Source organism: Perognathus longimembris, chromosome 28 (genome assembly GCF_023159225.1).
Source record: "Perognathus longimembris pacificus isolate PPM17 chromosome 28, ASM2315922v1, whole genome shotgun sequence".
Classification (NCBI taxonomy): Eukaryota; Metazoa; Chordata; class Mammalia; order Rodentia; family Heteromyidae; genus Perognathus; species Perognathus longimembris.
This window is the reverse complement of record NC_063188.1, coordinates 108,723,220-108,749,690: the sequence shown is the minus strand read 5'-3', so window position 1 is coordinate 108,749,690 and position 26,471 is coordinate 108,723,220. Positions and strand designations below refer to the sequence as shown.

General features: G+C 40.5%; 1 protein-coding gene across 2 annotated transcripts in view; it reads right to left on the bottom strand.

Moving 5' to 3' along the window:
- The window catches only part of Mid1 (midline 1), a 306,714-nt gene that overhangs the window by 185,226 nt on the left and 95,017 nt on the right, over positions 1-26,471 (bottom strand). The window contains exon 1 of one of the 2 annotated variants that reach the window (XM_048335724.1): positions 3,799-4,065. The exons of the other annotated variant lie outside the window; for it this stretch is intronic. The gene's annotated coding sequence lies outside the window, so the exon portion shown is untranslated. Of the gene's footprint in view, positions 1-3,798; positions 4,066-26,471 lie in introns of those variants that run through there. 2 annotated transcript variants of the gene reach the window in all.

The following is a 26,471-nucleotide window of genomic DNA, read 5'->3' as shown; positions in this document are numbered from 1 at the left end:
TGCCTCATCTTGACAATGGTAGTTGCTGTTCTTACATTCCCACCTTGGAAATATACAGACAGCTCACACAAATGAAACTGCAGTTGGGAGATTAGCCAAGGAGTAGACAATAAGACCTAAATGAACCCTGCAGCCAGGATGCTTGACTTTAACTTCCTTCTCTCCTCTAGCAAATTAGGTTACCCCAGGGCAATGTACTTAACCCTTCTTCCCTTCAGCTTTATTGACCTGAAAATGTGATGATGATGAGAAATACCTGTCTAAGATAGTTGACATTTTGGCTATTGTAATGTTCATGAAATACAATAAAATAAACAAGAGTTATTCCTACTATTTGTCTCAATATCTTCACCAATGGGTTTTGAGCTACTTGAAGAAAGGGGCATTTTTTTGGGCAGTGTTCTATCCCTAGCTCTAAGAGTAGCATATACACACTTCAGAACTATTCATCCTCTCTTTCTTCCCGTTATCCACTCTGGTTATCCAAGCTACAAATTTGTTTCCCTCAGCCATCTGTACTCTATTTTATATTTATTTTTGTACTAAGTATGTTGATCCAACATTTTTTATACTTTGATATTTCATAAATGGGTTTTATATACATATATGTACAGTGGCTGCCCTGTCTATCCTTATATATCTTGACTCTGTGCTCATAAAGGAAGTCAGGAACCAGGTAGAAACTGTAAAGGGAGAGTTTCTGGAAGTATTGAGAGAGGATATAAAGAATTGTCCATTGATATGGAAACTGGAAAGTGTGAGTGGTAAGAGAACAGCAGAGAAATGCTTCAAAAGTGCTCTCATAGGGTTAGAGGAGAGGGTCCAGTCTGCTACTTTAGTAGTCACATGGAATAATTATTCCATTCCTGTATTCTCAGGGCCTCAGTTCTGTCATCTTTAAAATAGGTATTGTCCAGCTGGAGGACAGTGGCTCATACCTGTAATCCTAGCTACAAAGGAGGCTGAGATCTTAGGATCAAGGTTGGAAGCCAGCCCTGACAAGAAAGTCTGTGGGATTCTTATCTCAAATTGGCTACCAAAAAAGGTGAAAATGGAGCCGTAGTTTAAGAGGTAGAGTGCTAGCTTGAGTAAAAGCTCAGGGATAGTTCCCAGGCCCTGAGTTCAAGCTCTAGGATGGCACAAGCAAAAAAGAAATAGGCGTTTTTCAGTATTGTCCATATTAGTAAGTTGTAACATGTTAGTAAAGGTCTCGAGGAAATGTCTGGTACATGGTGGGTTCATGAAGAATTTCTTTCTTTCTCATGACATCTTTTTCCCATTGCTAATATTGTGGATTATATGTACTACTGGGATATATCATAATGTAATCAAACCACAAATACATTAAAATACTTGTAAAAATAACCAAAAAGGAACAGTAATTTGTGAGTAGTAAAAATCGAGCTTGCTGAAAGGTTTTGATCTATATTTCCCAACTAATACAATGGGCAGATTAATTCATGAGAACCTTTCCTTTTGAATTATTCAAATGCCCAGCAATGAGAGTAACACACAGAGCTTCCTGTGCAATGTGAGAGGATTATTGATTAACTCAACTCCCAGGTTTCAAGTGGTCAGTAATATATTTTAATGTATAAATAATTTGAAAGAAATATTTTTTGTGGTGATTGCTGAAAGCACATTTGCAACTGAGCCTCTTGAGCAGGCAAACAATTGTTAAAATAGTGAAAGTTAGCTGTCTGCTTCTGGCCTTGGCTTCCAGGGTAGCAGCAAGCTCCACCTAAACAATGTCTTCATCTTGCATAGCAAATGTGGACAGCAATGTGACACCAATACACAGCCACTCAATACATATCTGTCAAATGAATGGAAATCTCAGAAGGCAGTCATGAAAAACAGCCAGCCAAAGGATTTTCAAATATCAATTTGGAAAGAAAATCAATTCTAATAAGCTTTATGCTCTTGGGCTCAAATATTATGAAGGTAAATAGTCTTTGAAACTGCAAGGAGTCTGGGGCATAGAATAGAGAATGACATTGATCAAAACCTGCTAACCTCCTAAGCACCTTCGCCCTCCACAGATAAATTGATTAATGGTTATCTCACAATCAGAACCTTCCAATAACTGCCAGCATTCTGTAAACAACTCCTAAAGGCAAAGATAAACCCATTTGATTGGATTAACATTTGGGTGGGGAGGTTTGAGAGATGAAGGAAAACTGAAATAGAATGGGAACTGACTACCCCCTCTTTTTTCTTTCTTTCTTCTTCACTTTTTTTTTTTTGCAAAAGATACCTTAGGCAAATAATTAGTTCATTTTAAATAAAGTCTATTTTTAGGCTTTCATATTAATATGCATGCAAAGAAATTTATTTAAGTAGCTATATATAGTTATATACTTCCAAAAGACCCCGAGCGTTATTAATTAAATAAATGGCACACATTTTCAAAATTTGAAACGTTGTAATAATAATCAGATCATCTTAAGATTATAGAACTAAGTAAGAGAAAACCTCTATGGGCCTAGTTACAATGGAAGTCAAAGTTGTGCAGCTGGGTAATTAGTTCAATCATTTTACTTGATCAGTATTTTCATGATGGTCAGCATGAACCAGAATGCGAAGTGTATTAGCTGGTATGTGCTAAGTTTAGAAAGAAACTAGTCTCAGAACTTTGTGTGGAAGAAGGATTTTAGTTTTATTCTAATGAGGAGGGGGAAATACAGACAGCCTACTTAGGCAGCACCCAAACATCCTCTGAAATCAACAACAAAGATCATCACCCCGACATGTGGTGGGGGAGGGGTGGGTAGAGTTGTCAGGAATTTGATTGCAGCTACTGGGAGAAACTTCTGGAGCAGTCCTGTGGCCTACACCCAGACTCTAAAACCGTTCTTCAGAAAAACTTGTATCATTTGCATCCAGCTCAAGTACTATATTTCTGAACTCCTCAGGCTCAAGTTTCCCAGGATATAATAAAATGATATCCCTGTGTACATACATTGAAATAGTATATACAAATAACATAAATTGTATGTATAATTCACACAAATACATCCTTGCACAAATGCCAGTGTTCATTCTCAAATCAACAGACTGCAGTTAGAGAATCTAAGCACCATTTCCAGATAAGGCTGTGTGAGCAGGTAATTGTTGGAGAATGCCCGAAGAAAGGTGATAATCTATTCCTTCGGGGTCCTCATTGCTTCTTTGCAATAAGGATACTAGCTGTGTAACAAATAAATGGAGGATAGGAAGTTCTTCACGACTAACTCCAAATTCCATTTTCTTTCCTTTGGTGGGAAGCTCCCGCCAGCCCTCCGGGCCTGCCACCTACTCTTGGGACTCCTCAGGTTCTTATCTATGGCTCTGGTCTGCACAGCCCCGCTCCCAACACTGGGAAACCATTCAACAGTAAAACACATCCTCATAGGAAAGTAATCAGGAAGTTTCCAGAAAGCCCTGATTTTCTCTCACGCTCAGGTAGTTGGACTCCCCAAAGAATCAAATTTAGATAGAAGTGCTTTAAAATGTAGCTTTCCTCTCGATGCACACATTGTAACGGGGGGGGGGGTCTCCTCCTGGATGCACAAGCATCTTGCTTTAGTCCATGACTCCTAAGTGATGCCCACCACCAAGTTTGGGAGAAGTACAATTGTTCTATGGCCACCGGCCCTTTGTGCAAGCAGCAGCGCCTTTCTTGTGATGCTGGAGAGACAATGCAGGTTGGCCCCGAATGGCCCATCGATTTCCCTTCCTCCCACACCCGGCCCTTGGCAAAGGCGACCACAGCCGGAGCATCCCAAAGAAGCCGCGGGAGAAAAAGCAGAGCCTTACCGCTTTCTCCAGGTGGACGGAGGGAAACGCGCGCTGCTCAACGCCGGCCAAGTGGACTTGTCGCAGCCACTGGAGGAAAGGCTCCGGGAGAGCCGAAGCCGTCCCAGCCTGTGTTTGCTTTCTCCCCAGCAACCTCTCCCAGGATTTGGCTCACAAAGCCCACTCCCACCGTCTAATCCTCTCACAAGGGAAAGCTGCGCTGACCGAATGACTCCGGCAAAGGCATCTCTCCAGGGGAGCTGGGCAGCCAGCAGGAAGGGTGCACAGGCGGGTGGGGGTGGGGTGGGGTGAGCCTCCTGTTCATTGCTGCCAGGCCCTTCCTCACAGAGGCCTCGAACCCACCCTTCTGCACTGCTCAGTGCCTGGAACTCGCAGTCCCAGGGAGCTTGGGGAGATGACAGGCTATATAGGGCAGGCAAGGAGGTGAGCCCCGGCTTCTGCCTGCGGGGGCCTCCAGAAGCCTCCTGGCTCTTAAGGATGCAAAGGCAATGCCTCAGCTTCCAACTTCCTTACCCCTTCTCCCCTCAGAACACAGAGAGATTGCAAAGGAGTTAAGAGTTCCTCAGCGGGAACCTGCCCACACTCTCCGGGCCCTTTAAGAGCCCTTGACAGTGTATAGCAGCTGTTCCTTTTAAACTTGTCTAAAAATGGGAAACTCAAAACCAACAGTGAAAAAGTGGACGATCAAATATGGGGATGTACATCTAGGTCTATTTACACAAAGACAGTAAGCGTCACCATTTTTATAAAGCATCGTCTTTTCAAAACCTCATCTTTAAAATAGGAAAGACAAGCAAATTGCTAAGTTGTAAGGCACAGAGTTTACCGTATTATGACCTTTCCACGACAGGAGCCACACTTTCACTTCCAGATCCTAGTCACTCCTTATAAACTCACATCTCTTTCTAACTTAAGGCAAACACCTTCCATACATTTCTGATACACACTACCAGTTAGAATCCCACGTCCCCCTTGTCAGGCTTTTAAAGAGAAGACTTACCTTTTTACTATGTCATTTCTAACCTCCAAAGGAATAAATCAGAGACACAGGAGACGGGCAGATGGCACAGTTCTACGGTTTGCAACGAAGGCTGTTTGCTTTGGAGTCACTATTTCTAAGGAACCGCGCTGTGCTTCTGCCTGTGTTCAACAGCATGCCACTGGGCCTTTGAAACCAAATGAATCACCTTCATGCCACTAGCTCTGGACTCCATCCTAACGCTTCAGAATGCCCAAACTGGGGCCTGCTGCCTCTTTCCCTGGTGACCCTGCAGAGAGTCAGAGGTGACCATTTGATGGATGAGTTTCCCAGGAGACAAAAGCAATTCGTGACATCACAGTTTTGTCTCCACTCCTGCCCCAGGACCCCATCCTGACTACCCTCCTTAAAAAACAAAAAAGAAAAAACACCAGAGCTGGGGTATACAGCAAATGCTGTAACTTATCTGTTCTTCCTCACGTCAATTTTCTGATTCTCCTCTGGTGGGGAGATGGAGATTTCAGACAAAGAAAAAACCCCACAGAACTCAATATTCTAAAAGTGTACAATCTGGTAGAATTACTATCAAAAGGAGTATTTTTGTATTACTACCAAACACATTCATATTAATATGGTCCTGTGACCTGAAATTTAAGAGATTTTATAATCAAATTATATGTAAACAACTTCAAAGGTATTTAGCATATCCCTGGACTGTTTTGCCTGGGCTAGCTTCTAGCCATGATCTTCAGATCTCAGCCTCTGGAGTGGCTAAGATTATAGGCGTGAGCCTCCAGCACCCAGCTTGTCACCATTTTAGAAAGAACAATCTGCCATATTTATGGATCATGAAAATAATAAAGCAGATCCAAATGAAGTGACATGAAGGACATTCAAATGACCAGTAAATGCTGAGCTGACAGAGTAGCCAACATGGCTCCATGTTCTAGAAGTAACCCTGGTTCTCAATAGACACTCAATAAACATTTTTCAATAACTCATTATTATGTATTTATATTAAAATATTCATGGGAAGCTACACCAAAATGTTAATATTGGTAATAGTTCTACGAAGAGACAATGAGTTCACAATATGGTTATAATGAGCATACATAGGACATTCTAAGTTATTTCAAAACAAACCTCAAAGGACAAAAACCTGAATTGATTGTCAAAAAGATTGACCTAATTTTTTTAGATAATTGAAAGCTAATTAGAATGATCCCTGACAAAGCGCATTGTCCTTTTATTATTTGTTAGAAGAATTTATTACTTAGCTCATTGCAAGAAATTGTTGCAAAGTATCTAAAGTAAGGAATATAAAAATAAGAACTTTCCTTTTCATTTGTAATAACAAAATATCACTAGCAACATAAAATGTATTTTTTTGTGTGTATGTAAGTAATAGGGCTTAAACTCAGAGACAGGATTCTCTCTCTTAACTTTTTCATTCAAGGCCAGTGTTCTACCACTTAAGCCATAGCTCCATTTCTAGCTTTTTGGTGATTGATTAGAGATCAGATTCTCTTCACCTTTCCTATCCAGGCTGGCTTTGTACCATGATTATCAGATCTCAGCCTCCTGAGTAATTGGAATTACAGGGATGAACCACTGGTACTCAGCAAAATGCTTTTCTTTTCTTTTCTTTTTGAGGAAGAAGGTGAAGAGGAAGAAGAAGACAATGAAGATGACAGTCTGGGTGTAGTGGGGATCATCTATCATTCCAGCACTTGGGGAACTGAGGTAGAGGGACTGAACGTTTCAGCCTGCCTAGACCATCTAGTGAGATTGTTTCAAAAATAAATAAGTAAAAAGGGTATTGTAAAGTTAGCCAGAAAGGAAACCCGCCACGTGGTTCAGGCAGAAAGGAGTTTATTGGGAGGAAAGCAAACTGCCAGCCCACACAAGATGGAGGCATGGGGAGACAGAGGGGAAGGAAGAAGAGAGAAAGAGAGCAAGAGAGAGCAAGAGAGAAAAGGAAAGAGAGCAGAGATTGTGTCTAGCCAGATTATATAGGGAAAGGCAGGAGGTGTGGCCAGGTGGATTGGGTGTGCCCTCAGAGAAGGAGGAGGTAACTGCCTCCAGCTGTGCCAGTTACCTAGGTAACTCAGGTACTGGGTGCAGACTTAAACAGGTGGGGGGCATCTGCATGGAGCCCTCCCGGGGGTGGACCTTACAGGTATCTCATTAAAATAAATATAGTTTGACTCCAAATTAGTCATATTTGATTGGGGATAATAATAATAAATTCACAGTTAAGTCACCAAAGTACTGGGAACTGAAAAGAAGTATGGTGCACATGTAATGTATTATATTGAACTATTTGTACCTTTTCCTTGTATATTAATATTTAAAAGCCATTAAAATACAACTTACATTGGGAAGCAAAATTGCTAACTTTGAAAGTGTTAGAAAGTGTTTGAAAGATGTTAGAAACAATGACCTAGGAGAATTTATTTATTTATTTATTTATTATCAAACTGATATACAGAGTGGTTACAGTTTCATACGTTAGGCATTGGATACATTTCTTGTACTGTTTGTTACCTCCTCCCTCATTCCCCCTAGGAGAATTTTTTATTTTGCCAGTTATGGAACTTGAACTCAGGGCCTGGGTGCTGTCCCTGACCCTTTTTGCTCAAGGTTATCATTCTTCCACTTGAGCCACAGCTCCATTTCCAGATTTTTTGGTTGTTAATTGGAGATAAGAGCCTCAAAGACTTTCCTGCCCAGGCTGGTTTTAAACCGTCCTCAGCTCTCAGCCTCCTCAGTAGCTAGGATTACAGGGGTGAGCCACCAGTGTACACTGATCTGGGGGACTTTGAATGTAGAATTACACTGTAGCTAGAGAACAATCTGAGTGTCTAATATGAGGACTAATGGGAAGGGATTAAACAAACAACCCTGAATTCACAACAATCATTTGTGTGACACTAAAAAGAGTATACTTTAACCAAATTCTAACAATTTAGCAATAACCTGCGTTTAGTCAACTTTGGCATGCTATATTCAATCATAGTCATTTCCTTCCTTTGGCTTCCAAATGGAATCTCTAATACTTTATGCTAAAGTATTACTTGACCATAAAAGGTCACTCCTCTGAAAGAATGTAAGGATAAACTCAGCCCCAATTCTCTAGAAACAAAACTTCCACCTCACATGTAACCCCCACTTATAATATAGCATCATTAACAACCCTAATAAGCACAGCCCCTCTTGTTTCTGGGTGCTAAAGGCTTCAGGCTATTTTGGATTTGGATCTTCTCTCATTATTCACTTGAAACACACATACATACACTCACACATATACTGGACTTTATTTGTCTAAGAATCAATTATTCATTTGTAACATTAATCTCTCACACACAAGTACTTAATTATACATGTGCTTGTTGGAGTGTTGACCACCAAGATCTAGCAAATCTGGAAGGCCAGGAGATGTTCTGTGGAGATGAGCTGCACTTAATCTTTTTTTTTTTGCCAGTCCTGGGCCTTGGACTCAGGGCCTGAGCAATGTCCCTGGCTTTTTTTGCTCAAGGCTAGCACTCTACCACTTGGGCCACAGCGCCACTTCTGGCCATTTTCTGTGTATGTGGTGCTGGGGAATTGAACCCAGGGCTTCATGTATACAAGGCAAGCACTCTTGCTACTAGGCCATATCCCCAGCCCTGCACTTAATCTTTTAAACAGTACTTTTTTTTTTAAAGTTTGTAAGCTTTTTACTTTGAGTAATAAATGCTCAATGTGGCTCTAGTGATACAGCATTAGCCTTGAGCACAAGAAAGCTAAGAGGAAATACCCAGGCCCTGAGTTCAAGCCCCCAAACAGGTGTGTACACACAAAAAAATTTCTAAGAATTAAAATCAGTCCTTACTAGAGAACAAAATGGTAGCTAAAAAGTTTGATATACATGGATAGACAGGTAAGCATACAGAGATAAAATTCAAAAATTGTGTTATTAGTGTAAGGGTGCATGTATTTATAAGATATATTTTCAAGTTATTGCTTTGGAATCATTAACAATTTTTCTTTTCTGCCTGTCCTGGGGCTTGAACTCTGGGCCTAGGGGCTGTTCCAGAGCTCCTTTTGCTCGACGCTAGGGCTCGGGCTTTTTCTGTGATTAACTGGAGATCAGAGTCTTAAGGACTTTCCTGCTCAGGCTGGCTTTGAAACTTGATCCTCAGTTCTCAGCCTTCTGAGTAACTAGGATTACAGGCCATTGGCGCCCAGGGGAATTTTTTTTTTTATTATTGTCAAGATGATGTAGAGAGGGGTTACAGGTACATACTTAAGGTAGTGAGTACATATACATTTCTTGTCATACTTGTTACCCTCTTCCTCATTTTTCTCCCTCCTTCCCTCTGGAATTTTTAACAATTTTTATTGAGGTAAAATTACTTCTTGTGTTTTATGCCCCACACCTACTAGGAGAGGGGGAAGTTGGGGGGTGGGCAGGAGGAACATAAACTTAAGGCCAGCCTGAACAATTTAGAAAGACTACATCTCCAAATAAAGGGGGTATAATACATGCCTAAGATGCACAAGGCCTGGACTCAGGCCCCGGGACTACACGAACAACTGTTACATATCATAAAACTCCCTTATTTTAGTGACTTTTAGAAAGTTTACTAAGTTATTCAACTATCACTAAAATTCAGTTTTAGAACATTTCCAGCAGCCCAACAAGATCTTTAGGATCTTACTACCATTCATGTCATCTGTAAAAACAAAAGGCAGGAGATTAGAGATTCCTTTTCATGTGTATGTGGGTACTAAGGTTTGATCTCGGGGCTTGGGTGCTAACGCTGAGCTTTTGGGCTCACTTGAGCCACTTGAGCCACAGATCCACTTCTGTTTTTGTTGCTTAGTTAGAGATAAGAGTCTCACTGACTTTCCTGATAGGGCTGGCTTTGAACTGTGATTCTCAGATCTCAGCCTCCTGAGTAGGTAGGATTACGGGCATGAGCCACAAGTGCCCAGCTAGAGAGTCCTTATAACTCAGAAATCTACCAGGGCAGTTTTACTAAAAATTACAATAATTTGTTACTCTCACCAAAAAGTAGAAACAAAGGATTCACAGGGCTACTCTTAGTAGGTAGACTATTATGCCCTGCCAGCTCTTAATGGTTCCTTAATAATCTATTCAAGGATCAACATTCTCAAGTTCTCCCAAATAAAGCCAGAGAGAAAACCACAGAAGCTTGGAGCTGGGGAATGGAGGATAAGAATTTTCCCAATTAGTCAGAAGCCTCCAGAACAAAGAGAAAAGAAAATGATTATAATTGAACACAAAAGATGATGCTAAGTGAAATGAACCCCATGTTATGGAAACGACTGTTACATCACTGTTGTAATTACTTTCAACATGTCATGTGAAACCGTAGCTCCTATTGTTGATGATCCTCTGGTATCCCCTTCCTGTGGTTGTACCCGCACTATATCTGTATCTTATCTGAGTACATTGGGAACCGTGTATACAGGTATTAGAACTAGGAAACTGAAAGGGAATACCAAAATCGAGAGACACAGGGTAAAAAAAGATAAACGATTACAAAAGCAATACTTGCAAAACTGTTTAGTGTAAATCTACTGAACAACTCATGGGGGGGAAGGAAAGGGGGAGGGAGAGGGGGGAATGAGGGAGGAGGTAACAAACAGTACAAGAAATGTATCCAGTGCCTAACATATGAAACTGTAACCGCTCTGTATATCAGTTTGACAATAAAAATTAAAAAAAAAAATAAATGCCCAGGTCTACTCATTGGTGATGACATTTCTTCCATCAAAATTCCACACTGTAAAGGAATCTAATTTTAAAAAAGTATGGATCAAGTATCTTTGCTTTTGATTCAATGTGGTTATTTAAAAATATACAAGCCTGTGGATTGAACGTTTGGGTCTCATTCTAAGTATCTGGCATGGTGTGTATGGTGCCCTGCCAGTGATGGTTTGTTTTTGGAGCTGTGGTTGGGAGGCATGGTTGGCTCCACACTGACGTGTGGTGCAGGGGTGATCTAAAGCAGGATTTCACCATCCCCTGGCTACTGACATTGGGGCCTGTTCTGTACGGTAAGTTAGCAGCACCCCTAGCCTGTTCCCACTGGGTGCCAGTAGCATTATTCACATTCGACTTGTGAAGACCAATAAATGGCTCCAGACTTTTGCCAAATGTTCCCTAGGAGTAAAATCACCCCCATTTACTCAGTTGAGAACCACTGATGTAATGCCTTCACTGTAGTATTTACAGACATAGACTTTGGAGTAGTGGTGTGTATTTCCTCAGGCTTTTTATGTTGTCAGTCATGGGGCTTGAACTCAGGGCCTGGGTGCTGTCCCTGAGTTCCTTTTGCTTAAGGCTAGTGCTAGTGCTATTACAGGCATGAGCCACCAGCACCTGGCTTCCTCAGTTGTTTCCTATCTTTCAGTACTCTGATGTATACCTTTCTTCTGTATTTCAAAGTTGAACAACCATAGGAAGAATACATTTTACATTGTGCTATGACCCCATTAGGCAGGCTAAGATTTCAGCCATGGGCTGGAGGGACTGTATTCTGGTCACACGTTGATATTCAATGTAGGATGATACCTGCCCACATCCCAGAACAATCCAGAAGAAACCAAAATGGGAGTCTTAAAATACCCATTCACGTTCACCTTTGCAAATGTCAATAACAACTTGTGTTCATTTTCTAGAAATATTCACATTGAAATACACAGTTCATATCTTGATAAGCTCATAATTCTGGGTAGAATGCACACATTTGAGAGTAAGGTAGGCTGCTGACAGATGGCCATTCTGTTTTACTAGCAGCTATTCAGATGGGGACAATGGGGCATCTAGTGTGTGTGAACATCTTCATTGTTCCCACTTCTTCATTCTATAATCATATTCCCAATGGACAGAATCAAACTATTCCATCCCAAAACATGCTTCTCTGACTTAAGAAATGTTCTGAGCTGAAGGTAATATTGGGAAACAGCAGATGCAAAAACACAGAGAGAGAAAGAAATGAAAGGAGGAGTTTGAAGGTGAGGAAGGAGGAGAAAGAAAAAAATGATAAATATTTCTGAGTTGAGTGCTGGTGGCTCACGCCTGTAATCCTAGCTATTCAAGAGGCTGAGATCTGAGGATTATGGTTCAAAGCCAGCCCAGACAGGAAAGCCCCTGAGACTTTTATCTCCAGTGAACCACCAGAAAACCAGAAATGGCACTGAGGCTCACAGTAAGAGAGTGCTAGCCTTGAACAAAAGAAGCTCAGGGACAGCACCCATAACCTGTACCCAACACACACACACACACACACACACACACACACACACACACACACACACACACACTGCTAGTCACAGGGCCTGGGCACTGTCCCTGAGCTTTCTTGCTCATGGCTAACATTCTATTACCTTGAGCCATGGTTCCACTTCCAGTTTTCTGGTGGTTCATTGGAGATAAGCCCAAGCTGGCTTTGAACCGCAATCCTCAGATCTCAGTCTCCTGAGTAGGACCACAGGCATGAGCCACTCATACCTGGCAAGCTAATTAATATTTCTTTTACCAAAGACAGGCCACTGCTGCTTTATGTGAAATCAGTATGTTCAATGGTAATATATATATATATATATATATATATATATATATATAATTTTTTTTTTTTGCCAGTCCTGGGGCTTGAACTCAGGGCCTGAGCACTGTCCCTGGCTTCTTTTTGCTCAAGGCTAGCGCTCTACCACTTGAGCCACAGTGCCACTCCTGGCTTTTTCTGTATATGTGGTGCTGAGGAATCAAACCCAGGGCTTCATGTATACGAGGCAAGCACTCTACCACTAGGCCATGTTCCCAGCCCCTCAATGGTAATATTTTGTAAAATCCATGGTAAAATGAATTTATATGGTTTCAATGCTATTTAAAAGCCAACTGCAAATAAAATTCTCTTCCGATTTTGAAGCCTGAAAGTCATTTCTTGAACTGACAAGCAACATGGTATGGCGGCCCACATCTGAAATGTGAGTGCTCCGGAGGCTGCCACAGGAGGATCACAAGTTGAAGCCAGCCCGCCTACATAGCAAGTTGGAGGCTAGTGTGGACTATATACATTTCATCTTAGGGGAAAAATAATAACTTGCAAGACTGGATGCAAACCATTGAGAAGGCAAAGCTGGAAAACTTTTTTTTAAACAAAAAATTCCAGAACAGGCAGACCATTACACTGGAAAAAGAGAATAATAGAACCTCACAGGCAAGAGGAAAAGCAAATACTCACTCTAAAGCTGCCGCTGTTGATGCAAGCAAAGGTTAGAGCAACACTACTATTTTCTAACAAAGTGCGAATCCCATTAGTAATGAAGTGTTATTCTCTCCTTAGGCACTTACATCTTAGGGAGACCAGCTTCAGGATCTTACTTCCACTTGCAACTCAAGGCTGGTAAATCAAACCCAGAGAAATGTGCAAAAAAAAATGCTCCAGCTATTCAAAAGGCATCTTAGTCTTTGTGTGAAACTGACATATATACAACAGGCAGTGGTCAGAGTCTGCCAAGCTCCCCTTTAGCATGCTTAGGGATATAAAATAAAGAGGTGGCCTCCTCTACTTTCCCAGCATCCCTTGAGATTCTCCTTGTCTGTTTTGAAACACACAGTGATGCCATTGTGAGATTGGTATATTAGCAATGGAGCACTTGAGAACTTTTCATTTGTAGTTCTGAATTTAAACTTTGTTCTATTTAAAGAAGAAGAAGAAGGGGGAGGTAGAAGTGATGTGGTAGCAGTTTAAAAAGTAAAACATCTGGAAGTCATTGATGAAGTACTTTGTGTACCAATACCAAGGAACCATACTAACTTTAATATTGCAGGCAAGGTGACATTGCTAATTTATTATAATAGTTCACCTGCACAGATTTCTAGTCTAAAGGTTTACATTTGATTTTCTATCAAGATCTCTGAAATATGTCTTTTTAATTTTTATTTATTTCCTTATTTATTGCCAGTCCTGGGGCTTGAATTCTGGGTCTGGGCTCTGTCCCTGAGCCTTTTGCTCAAGACTAACCCTCTAAAAATAGAGCCACAGTGCCACTTCTGGCTTTTCTGTGATTAATTGGAGATTAAGAGTCTCATGAACTTTCCTGTCCAGGCTGGCTTCAAACTGAGATCCTCAGATCTCTGTCTCCTGAGTAGCTAGGATTACAAGCTAAGCCATTGGTGCCTGGCTGAAGTACGTCTTTAAAGCCAGATTTTGTCACTGAGTAGAACCAAATAAAATTACAAAATGAAGTTATCTATTCACATAAAATCTCCCATGTAAGAAAAGCTCATACCTTTGAATAGATTTTCAACATGGTCGCAATAAAGTCATTTTCCAATCGTATAAGTAAATAAAATTGACCACATAGAATATGCCAGAAGTACGTAGTTGCTATGTTTTTAATGTAAAGTATAAAGCTAAGTGGTCAAAAATAAAATAATCACTGGGCGCCAATGGTTCATATCTGTCATCCTAGTTACTCAGGAGGCCGAGATCTGAGAATCATGATTTGAAGAAAGTCTGTGAGACTCTTGTCTACATTTAGTCACCAAAAAAGAAAAAAGTAGAGCAGTGGTTCAAGCAGTAGATTACTAGTCTTGAGCCATATAGCTCAGGGATAGTTCAAGTCCCAGCACCAGAAAAAGAAAAGATCCAACTTAGGATTCTGTATAGAATTTATGATGTATGTGGTAAATACATAGGATGTTTAGACTGCTCATATTTAATACAGGAACATTTCTATCTCAAGGAAAACTTTGATTCTCAACTGCACAGGGCTGTACCAGCTTGCCAAGAATGAGGAAATAAAAAAATCCACTGGAAATAACATTTGGTTGCTCATATTAGCAATGAAGATGACTGTGGTTTAGAAATTTCCCTTTTTTTAATTACAGCATGTAAACGATTTTGCCAACTCTCCTTGGGCAGCTCAATTTTCATCCTAGCTGACTGGCCTGAAAATGAAGCTGTCAAAAGTTCTGGGTTGAAATGGTTTTGCTGAGAAGAATGTTTATTATAGTATGCCTAAAAAATTGTAGTGAATCAGTTCGGAAGGAAACATCTTCCAACTGAGTCTGATGATTAGTTTATTATTAAACAAAGGAAAGATCAGATGAAAAATTCATTTAAATAATTTAAATCACATATGCATCAAGGCATTCTACTTATCATACTTATTTGCTTTTAGGTACACGGGGCTATCAGAATCCATGAGTGAATGATATAAATGCTACTGTATTTTGCTTTGTAGGCCAATTCATGTTTGTGCCAATGCAAATTCTTTCCAATGCTCATTTAATCACTAGGAAAGTGAGTTGATAGTTATAAAAGTTCTATTGAACAGTTTTTCTATATTTGGAAGTGAACAATGTTACAGATCGAATATTTGTGTCTCTCCAAAATTTTTGTGTCCAAGTCAATGTGGCTGTATTTAAAAACAGGGTTTTAGTGAAAGTTATTAAAGCTAAATGAGAATATAAGAGTGTGGCACTGATCTAATAGTATTAGTGCCCTTATAAGAAGAGACATGGAAGAGCTTTTGGCTTCAGTGTAAAGTTTGGGAAGACATGCAGAAGAAAGGCAGGTGAGGCCATAGAAAGCAGTCCCTGAACAGAGGCTGAGTCAGTAGGCACCTCAGTCTTGGACTTCTCAGCTTCTAGAATTGTAAAAATGTGAATTTGGTTATTTAAGTCATCCAGTCTGTAGTATTTTGTGATAGTAGTCTGAGACTTGGCTAATACAATGATTAGTACAACTAGTACTGTAAATACATATTTTAGTTGAAACTGTCACTAAGTCAGAGTTCTGGATCAAGTACAAAGGTTGCTGGAACTCAATAAGAAATGAAGTGATTAAAGTTATGTAACTTGCATCATTATAATCTTTAAATGTTATATTTCTTGCTAACATTTTAGTTTATTGTATCCAAACAATAAAATATGATATTTGGCTACCAGTGTATGCTGGAAAAGTATAGCAAAAAAGTATAGCAAAAAGTTCAAAATAGTTCTCTTTTCTTTCAAAATCAATATATAATCAGCAACTGCCAGTTCTGTTTCATCTCTAAAGCCTAATGAATGAGAATAAGATTTATTCCATCACAAATCACTGAAACAAATCTATTGTCAAAACATCTCTTGGAAAACTGCTAGAATTATTTTTGTCAACAGACTAGTTATTGCCTGTTCACCAAAACCAAAACCACATGATGTCAATTTCATGAGAAGATGTGAATGGCCGGGCACTGCCTATAATCCTAACTACTCTGGAGGCTGAGATCTGAGAATCATAGTTCAAAGCCAGCTCGGGCAGGAAAGTTGGTTAGACTCTTCTCTCCAATTAACCACTAGAAAACCAGAAGTGGCACTGTGGCTCAAGTAGTAGAGCACTAGCCTTGAGCTGAAGAGCTCAGGGACAGCGCCCAGGCCCAGAGTTCAAGCCCCACAATTGACAAAAACAAACAAACAAAACAAAAAAAAACGATGTGAATGATGACTTTAAAGTAACCTATAATGAAATATACAGTTCTGCCCCTTTCTCTATGCAGCATCTTGCCTCGCAGGCACAATGACCTATTCAGCAGCGTGTGTGTGTGTGTGTGTGTGTGTGTGTGTGTGTGTGTGTGTGGGTGTGTGTGTGTACACACACATATGCGTGCGCTGATACTGGGGCTTAAACTCAGGGCCTGTTGCTTGACTTTTTTATTCAAGGTTGGCACTCTATGACTTGAGCCATACCACCACTTCCAGCTTTTTTCCCCGCACTGATTAATTGGAGATAAAAGTCTGTCCAGGTTGATTTCGAACCATGATCCTCAGATCTCAGCCTCCTGAGTAGCTAGGATTATAGGCGTGAGCCATCAATGCCCAGTTTATCACCTCAGTGTTTTGAAGTGGTTATAAAAAATCTTTCCTATTTATTTTTTAGTACTTTTACTTAGTTGTGACATTTTAAAACGACTTTGAGCTTTAAGCTTCATTTATGTCAATAGCAGGGCAAAGTTTTCCTATGCATTTTTTTCTAAAGAAAAACACTGCTCAATGAGAGCCCAGGGAGCTCACACTGCTACTGTGTAGGGGTTAGTATTAAGGTAGCAAAGTGAATGGCCATATTCAAAATGGCTTCCACCCCTCCAATCACCAGGAACTTTGCCTCTTTAGCCTTTATGGGCCCCTAGCCTCTTCTAAATGTTGCTGTGATTTGCTTTATTTGAACCATGCAAGTGCATATAGTACATGAAAAACAGTAAAAGTTACAACAAAACTCTAAATGTCGTTGTACAAGTCACTGAAAAAAATAAGATGAACTACACAATTAAATTCACAGAATGTATGAGAAAAAATATTAGAATTATGTAGCCTTCTTTCCCTTAGGATTCTGTTTTGTGTTTGATTTTCAAAACATCGTTACAATTAATTTGCTCAATCTTGTTAAACATTAGAAGGATGTTGGACAAGCTTTAATAGGAAATTTGAGACTTAATTAAATCCCTTTGTTACTATAAAGTCAATGTAATTTTTATGGTATTCTGACGCTATATGTTTGGGTTTTTTTTCAACTTAATAGTTGAGATGAGTGTAAAATCTGATCTGGATGAGTAAGCTGATTTCCCCCTGTATACCTGATGCACTACGGTGGTAGGTTTGCTGTGACAAACCCACACTTCCTGGCTCAGTGTGTATTCTGTCACAGAGAACAGTACAAAGTACCTGATTACAAAAAGCTTAACACCCAGTAGGTAAAAAAGGGTACCCACATGTGGCATTCCTCCTTTGTAATACATCTTATTGCAACTTTGATTTCCAAAGAAAGACATAATATATGACCAGTAAATTTGAAACTTGCTGAACGTATTGGCCCCGGTACATTATATATTAGGTGAAAGTTCTGGAAAGTGGGCTATTCCCACCTTGCTCAGCAAGTATTGTCAATATCACAACAAAAGATAAAGCCAGGGGCTGGGGATATGGCCTAGTGGCAAGTGCTTGCCTCGTATACATGAGGCCCTGGGTTCGATTCCCCAGCACCACATATACAGAAAATGGCCAGAAGTGGTGCTGTGGCTCAAGTGGCAGAGTGCTAGCCTTGAGCAAAAGGAAGCCAGGGACAGTGCTCAGGCCCTGAGTCCAAGGCCCAGGACTGGCCAAAAAAAAAAAAAAAAGATAAAGCCAAAGTACATGAACTTCACACAGTTGATTTTATTTTTCTGGTACTGGGCTTGAACTTAGGGTGCTTGCACTTACTTGTCTTCCTTATACTAGCTTTGTCCTCTACCAATTGAACCATGCCTCCAGTCTGGCTTGTTGCTGGTTAACTGGAAATGGGGGTCTCTTGGACTTTTCTGCCAAAGCTGGCTTCAAACTAAGATTCTCCAGGTCTCAGCTTCCTGAGCAGCTAGGATTGTAGGTGTGAGCCACCAGTGTCTGGTTCACACTGCTGATTTTATGGAAGATAGTGAGATTTCAGGAGTTTCATAAAGTGGATATGTTCTGATGGAGAAAATAATGGGCTTTGTTGTCTCAGATTCCTGTATTGTTTGTTCCTCCCACTGGCTCTGTGATGTTGGGTAGGGTGCTTCCCATCTTTAACATCCAGTTTCTTCTTTGGTTTCAAAAAGTTATACCTCAGGGAAGTCCATGAGACTCTCTCCAATTGACCACCAAAAAGCTGGAAGGGAGCTATGTTTCAAGTAAAGGACCAGCATCAAAAAAGAATTCTTTTTAGAGATTTTTGTTGGTTGTGAGTCTTGAACTCAGAGCCTGGGCACCATCCCTGAGCTCTTTTGCTCAAGGATCTACCACTTGAGCTATAGTGCCACTTTCAGTTTTCTAAGGGTGAATTGGAGATAAGAGTCTCCCGTCCTTTACTACCTGGGCTGGCTTCAAACCACGATCCTCAGATCTTAGGCTCCTGAGTAGCTAGGATTACAGGTGTGAGCCACCAGCGCCTGGCACCATTGTAAAGGTTCATGATACATAGCTGAGACTAAGTGTCGGGACATAACCGGGTAGATAAGGAAAGCAGTGATTTGGAGAAGACTAGAATGATCATATTTCTAGTATTTGCAAGTTGGTGGTGTTATTAGTCCTTGTAGGTTAACTACTGTAATCTAAAATTTACACAAGGAAAATTTGTTTCTTGCTAACAGAACAGTCCCACAAGAATGATCCTGGCTTTCCAGGTCTATGGGAAGGTCCCGTCTACCCGGAGACTCATGAACAGTGCTATATCTCTGCCTTCCTTTAAACACTTGAGAGTTTTAGAATGATCCTGGCTTTCCAGGTCTATGGGAAGGTCCCTTCTACCCGGAGACTCATGAACACTGGTATATCTCTGCCTTCCTTTAAACACTTGACAGTTTTGCCTTTATCACAGAAAAAAGGAAAAGAGAATGTATAAATGGTAATGACATTTTTGAGACCATGACTCGAATTCTGGTATTCCATTGGTAAGAGCTCAAGGTCACATGACCATCAGTAAGCACACAGGGCATCTGGCAAAAGAAATGGGAGTTGTATATCCAGAAGGGAATGGAGAATTCTTTAGGGAACATCTAGTTATTTACTTTACCAATGTGGTAAAAATCATTTTCATTGCCCAAGAGCCATGCATTGTCTAATTTTGTGATTTATAAAATCAAGATATTATATACTTCAGATAAATTTTGTGGCTGGGCACTGGTGGTTCATGCCTGAAATATTAGCTACTCAGTATAAGGTTTGCCAGAAAGGAAACCCTGCCACATGGTTCAGTAGAAAGGAGTTTATTGGGGGAGAAAGCAAACTGCCAGTCCATACAAGATGGAGATATGGGGGAGACAGAGGTGGAGGAAGAAGAGAGAAAAAGAGGAAAGGAAAGAAAGAAAGAGAGAAAAACAGCAAGAGAGAGTAAGAGAAAAGAGGAAAGAGAGCAGGGACCGTGTTGACCCGGATTATATAGGAAAAGGTGGGAAGTGTGACCAGGTGGATTGGATGTGACCTCAGAGAAGGAGGAGGTAACTGCCTCCAGGCGTGCCAGTTACCAAGGTAGCTCAGGTTCTTGGTGCAGACTTAAACAGGTGTGTGTGTGTGGTGGGGGGGGGGGATCTGCACGGGAGCCCTCCCAAGAGTGGAACTTACACTCGGGGGGCTGAGATCTGAGGATCATGGTTCAAACCCAGCCCAGGCAGGAAAGTTCATGAGACTCTAATCTGCAATTAACCACCAGAAAACCAGAGCTGGAGTTGTGATTCAAAGTAGTAGAGGGGCTGGGAATATGGCCTAGTGGTAGAGTGCTTGCCTCATATACCACATGAAGCCCTGGGTTCGATTCCTCAGCACCACATATATAGAAAAAGCCAGAAGTGGCGCTGTGGCTCAAGTGGCAGAGTGCTAGCCTTGAGCAAAAAGAAGCCAGGGACAGTGCTCAGGCCCTGAGTCCAAGGCCCAGGACTGGCAAAAATCAAAACAATCAAAGTAGTAGAGCACTAGCCTTGAGCTGAAGAGTCCAGGGGCAGCACGCAGGCCCAGAGTTCAAGCCCCATGACCCATAAAACAAGAAAAGATTTGTGAATATTAATGATGGATATATAAGCTATATTCTTCCTATGAATTTTGTCCAGTGTGTGTATCTGATATCTGGAGAATAAAATACTATGCTAATTTATAGCCTCATTATAAACAGACACATTCTTAATCCCCGGCAGACAACATGATGTGGTGAGCCCATTATCATTCATTAAGAGAAGAGAATGTGCTTGGCAGTCCAGAGGTCATGTCCACCAGCAATGGTGTAATATTTTCTTTTGCTCTCAATGTGTGAATTATTAAAAATAAGCTAGCTACAATGTCATCATTTTTGACTATATCAAAAATGAAGGCAGAGACAGGACTGCTTCCAATCTGTGAAGTTATTTAGCATTTAATATTCCCTTTGGGAAATGAATATGGTTTGGGGGAGATTATTTATATACCACGAGTCAAGTGTGGTTTAAATAAATGCACTATGTTTCTAGAGTTATGTGAATGAATCTTTCAATGTCAAGACCTTACTATTGAATAAAGTGATATAATCATAAATCAGCTAATGGTTAAATGGTTAGAAGAAATTATCTGATCATCTTCCTGATAGAGATGAATAAATTAGGCTCAGTTTTTCTAGTATTTATTCAAATCACAAAAACGAATTGGTAATGTATGCCAACAATTTAGCATGAATCAGTTATTTAAAATATATATTCTATGAGAGTAATTTTATTATTGGGGGAGTGAAATGTGGGCTGGTGGTTCAGACATGTATAAATAATTCATGCTTTATTTTAACCAGTAAGTAAAAAGGAATTAATGGAGTGGCAACAAAATAACTTTTACTCTTGAGCAATCCGGGTACATTCTGCATATAATTCTGGCTATGAGTCAATTTTTTCCAAGCCTTTTTAATTAACAAATTTAAAGTTAACATACTTTTGAGAATTTTGAGTTAACACCCATTTGTAATGTGAGGGAGTTTCATTGTGATATCTCCGTATAAGCACACAGTATATATGGGGAAAAATTCGAGTGTATATTGAAAAAATTTGACCCCACCACCATATTCCCATTGCTCCTTTCTCCTTCCAAGTTCATGGAAGTTCACAGCAGAGGTTAGCAGGCTACAAGGATAAAGGCAAACCAATGGTATTGCCACTCATTGGTTAATTTCTCTCTTAGATCAGTTAACTGTATTTCTGACTCTTATAAGAAAGACAGAAGAAATTCTGGAGAAAAAGAATATAAAGGTATAACTAAAGAGGTTGACACTTCCAACCCCCAAGGCCTTTTAGAATAACCTGCTACCTTTCATTTGAAATATACCAATACTCTCCACCTCCCCTCTTCTCCATTCAGTTAGGTTTCAGAGGCAATGGGTATGTTCCGTATTAAGCAAATAGAATAGGGAGTCAGAGGGACAAATGCATCCATCATTTGCAAAGAGAATACACTCTGTATACTGATATTCATTATAAAAAATGTAATAACGAGTACATTTTCCCTCAAGCCAGTGAAAAGCATATTGCCTTATAAAACTTACGTTCAATTATTTAGATTGAATGATACGAAATAGTTAATGTGACCATTTTCACTGATAAAAATGGCAGTTTCTTACGTGTTAACATTAAGATTTAGCTTTCTAATAGGTCTGTAATGTAAAGTAAGATATATTCTGCTGAAAAAAATCCTACAATAAATTTCATAGGGAAACATGTAAAGGGTATTATTTCCAAGGAACTCAAAAACTCCACAATTTGATCTCCAACATAAGGACAGAGAGTTTTAAACTCTCAAATTTTAACCAAAAAGCTGGCATTGTCAAATAATTATAATATTCATAACCACAGCAGCAATATTTTTTTAAAAGGTAGATCCAGCTGGGTGCCAGTGGCTCATAACAATAATCCTAACTATTCAGGAGGCTGAGATCAGAGGATCAAGGTTCAAAGCCAGCCCTGTCAGCAAAGTCCGTGAGACTCTTGTCTCCAATAAAGTGTTTCCCCAAAACATCCAGACATGGTGCTCTGGCTCAAGTGGTAGAGCACTAATCTTAAGCAAAAGTAGCTCAAGGACAGTACCCAGGCCCTGGAGTTCAAGTCACAGGACTGGCATGTAAAAAATATGCTAGATCCTTATTATTGCCTTCCTACAAGATAAACTGTTAGCTTATGGCACCTTTCCTTTTCCACTGTTAGAGACATCATGTGGCAATGACCTGCATGGTTGATGTGATAGTTTCAGGCCTTTTTGTATCTGGGAGAGACAAATAGCCTGCTTCAGGCAAGTGAAGAGAGTGTTGCCCTTTTTGGCTCATTTGACTAAGGAAAAAAAATCTGGTGACTTGACAAGTTTCTAGAAGTGGATGAAAATGATTTGAGTGAAGGCAGCCAGAGGCAGTTAGCAAATTCTGACCACCATCATAGTTGTCACCCACTGAAATTTAAACTCCAGTTCAAATTTATACAAGTGGATTCACTTACACAGTACAAAATTCACATGCTATTTATTAACTATCACTGGGTTCTTTCTTCTGAACCCTGCACAGTTTTAGATGGCATGACATTTTGGAAGCTATAATCCTCTTGTGACAGGTTCTAAGAGCCAGTTAAAACTTCCTTACTTTATTCTAACTCAGTATCCCCAGCTTTCATTGCAATGATGATTTTGATTCAGAAGACAACCTTTAGGAAAGGAAGGGAAAAAAAGTCAGCAAGTCTGGAGAAAGTGGGAGGAGAGAGTGGGAGGATATGGGGAGAGAGGAGGACAGCAAATTCTTCTTTATTGTTTTTTTTTAAAGAGATTATTCACTTCTAAATGAGACAGCTCAATTTAATGGCCCCAAATTTATGGGCCTAACCATTGGGGAAGATTCTGTGACTGGAGTCTTGTGGGGAAAGAAGCTACCTGGCGTCCAACTGTCATGGCCAATTGTTATTACAGGTGTGGGAACTTGTTGCTGGCAACAGGAGAAGTCCTGGGGAGGAAATTCAGACGGAGGTTGGCTCATTGATGGGTGGTCGGGAGGCAGACAAAAGCTCCGTGCCAGTAATGAGTTTAGGTAGCTCCTGGAACCAATGGTTTCTGCTCAGTAGTTTAGAAGAATCTGAAGGTCCATTATTTCTCTCTTTATAGTAATGTGTGGCCTACTTTATATAGTCATTGGCTTTATTTTTCCCAGAAGTTACGCAGAAATAAGAAAGAATCAATAGTATTTCCTCTTTCAAGGTGAATAAGATCATACTGCATTATAGTAATGAATAAGTTTCATAAATTAGTCATGGAATTTATAGAAATTAGTAAATATATTATTGGGCAGCAATTTTTCATGTGCCAGTCCTGGGATTTGAACTCAGGGCCTAAGTGCTTGTCCCTGGGTTTCTTTTGCTCAAGCTTAGTGCGCTACCACTCCACTACGACAAACCCATGTATCATATTCAAGCATGGCACACAAAATGATCACAACAGTGACATGTATGGGAGTGTAATGCTCTCATATTTGTTCTTTTGCACTCTTATATAATCCCTGGAAATATCATGAAAAATTCTGCCACACCAACTTCCAGTCTTCCCTTTCCATATGCTTTAGGCATCTGGAAGTGACACAAATTCTCATGCCAGACCAGGCTGAATTTTGCTCTGGAAATCACACCACTGTCACTGTGGGAGACAGAAAGTAGCCTTGTGCCGTCACCAGGCACACCACACAACTCATTAAGTACATCTTCCTCTTCTCCCTTCCTCGCTGGAGGTCCCATGGTGCGCTCACACCCCCATCTCCTCGGCCCCTGGGCTGCAGGGCCTTCCTTTCTTTATAACCCTCTGCATTGTGTTAACAAGCTCTGCACATGGTGCTATAAGAAGCCAGGATAAGCAGGGGTCTTGTCAAGGAAAGTCAGCCAATTAATGAGGGTTTTCCGTATGTTTTAAAGAGCTCTCAAATAGCTTTTCAATTAGTGAGAAGAACCTCAGAGCTTTTCCTAGGCCCAGAAGATGTTCGTGAGTTTCAAATTGTTTTTAGGTCTTTTGCAAAACCCTGTAATGTTTTTACAATGACTGCTAAAGTCAAACAAACCACTCCAACAAATATAAGTTAACAAAACACAATGAAGTGTGCATGGCATGAAAAATGATTAAAGTGGGCTGGGAATATGGCCTAGTGGCAAGAGCGCTTGCCTCCTACACATGAAGCTCTCGGTTCAATTCCCCAGCACCACATATACAGAAAACGGCCAGAAGCGGCGCTGTGGCTCAAGGGGCAGAGTGCTAGCCTTGAGCAAAAAGAAGCCAGGGACAGTGCTCAGGCCCTGAGTCCAAGGCCCAGGACTGGCCAAAAAAAAAAAAAAAAGAAAAGAAAAGAAAAATGATTAAAGTGCTCCCAGTCATACAGACCCCATTGATATACAGTAGGTGCGTGAAGAGTTTAGAGATTCCGGCTCTGTCACCAGTGAGCCTTGAGAAAATTGTATTGTATTGTTTTTTTTTTTTTTTTTGCTTGTTCTGGGCCTTGGACTCAGGGCCTCAGCACTGTCCCTGGCTTTTATTTGCTCAAGGCTAGTACTCTGCCACTTGAGCCACAGTGCCACTCTGGCCATTTTCTATATGTGTGGTGCTGGGGAATCGAACCCAGGGCTTCATGTATACTAGGCAAGCACTCTTGCCACTAGGCCATATTCCCAGCCCTTGTATTGTATTTGAATTGTCATTTCTTCTTCTTCGATATTTCCCTTCTTAGAAAGAAAGAGGAGCTGATGCCTAGCTGCTCACAAGGCTGAGGGCAAACAAATCCAAGAAATACTCACTTCTAAGTAAGTACCAAAAAGTTGGAAGTGTAGGTGTGGCTCAAGTGGTAGAGCACAAGCTCAGTGACAATGCTCAGGCCCTGAGTTCAAGCCCCAGGACTGGCACAGAAAGAGAAGAAGCAGGAGGAAGAAGAAGAGGAGGAAGGGGAGGGGAAGGAGAAGAAGGAGGAGGAGGAATAGAAGGGAAAAGAAGAAAGAAGAAAGGAGGAGGAGGAGGAGGAAGAGGAGGAGGGGGAGGAGGAGGAGGGGGAGGAGGAGGGGGAGGAGGAGGAGGAGGAAGAGGAGGAGGAGGAGGAGGAGAAGGAGAAGGGGAAGAGGAAGAGGAAGAGGAAGAGGAAGAAGAAGAAGAAGAAGAAGAAGAAGAAGAAGAAGAAGAAGAAGAAGAAGAAGAAGAAGAAGAAGAAGAAGAAGAAGAAGAAGAAGAAGAAGAAGAAGAAACAATAACAACTGGCTGGGAGGAAAGCCTCCATTTGTCAGGAACCCAGGCAATCAGAAACTTTGATTACCATACCACCACCTCAGGCCCCTGGAGCAGCTTATGTTCCTGGAGGCACAGCCAAAAGCCAAATCCTGGATTAAGCCGAACGGGAGAGAACATGGAAGGCCTTTCCTCCCAGAAAGCCCCCTCCCTAGTTTTGTGGCTAAAGAGTCTGGAAGCCTATATATCTCACAGTGCCTTTGTGATCAAATCAACATTTCCTCTTAAAGGAATACCATAGATTCATTTTTGGCAGTTGCTGATCTTATGTAGAAACAGTACAGCCTCAACATTTTTGTGTGAGCTCTATTTCTGTTCATTAGATCTAGAACATTCTAGCAGGATCTTGTTTCAATCGCATTAATGACATTGCTGATTTAACTGTGGCTCATGCTTATAGCTAGAATGGATAAAAGTAAGTAACATGTAATATGCCAAGAGTCTCGTTTGATAATACTCCAAACATAATGAAAAAGGAATGAAAATGAAGCAATGTCTGGTTGAGCTTGAGAATATTTTATATCCAAGAAGCCTGCCAAAACGTTAACATAAGGGAACAATATTATCAGACAAAAGGAAAATAAAATAATGACTCAAGCAATTAGTTGAAAATACGTACAATGTCAAACTTTAAAAAAACTGTACCACTAACACATGACACTTTTAAGAACATGGTTATTGTTCTAATTTCATTCGGCTCAAGACATATAATTCTCTTTCGTATACTGTACATATTGCCATTTTTGAAGAAATGATTTGATTGTAATGGATTAGAAAGCTGGGCTTTTCTTAAAATGAAGTTAAGTGTTGAGGGGTTTTCTTGCAAAATGTAGGGTATTTTCTATGTAAATGTGTACATATGAGTAGATATGGATATCTAGTTAGAAGAGCCTG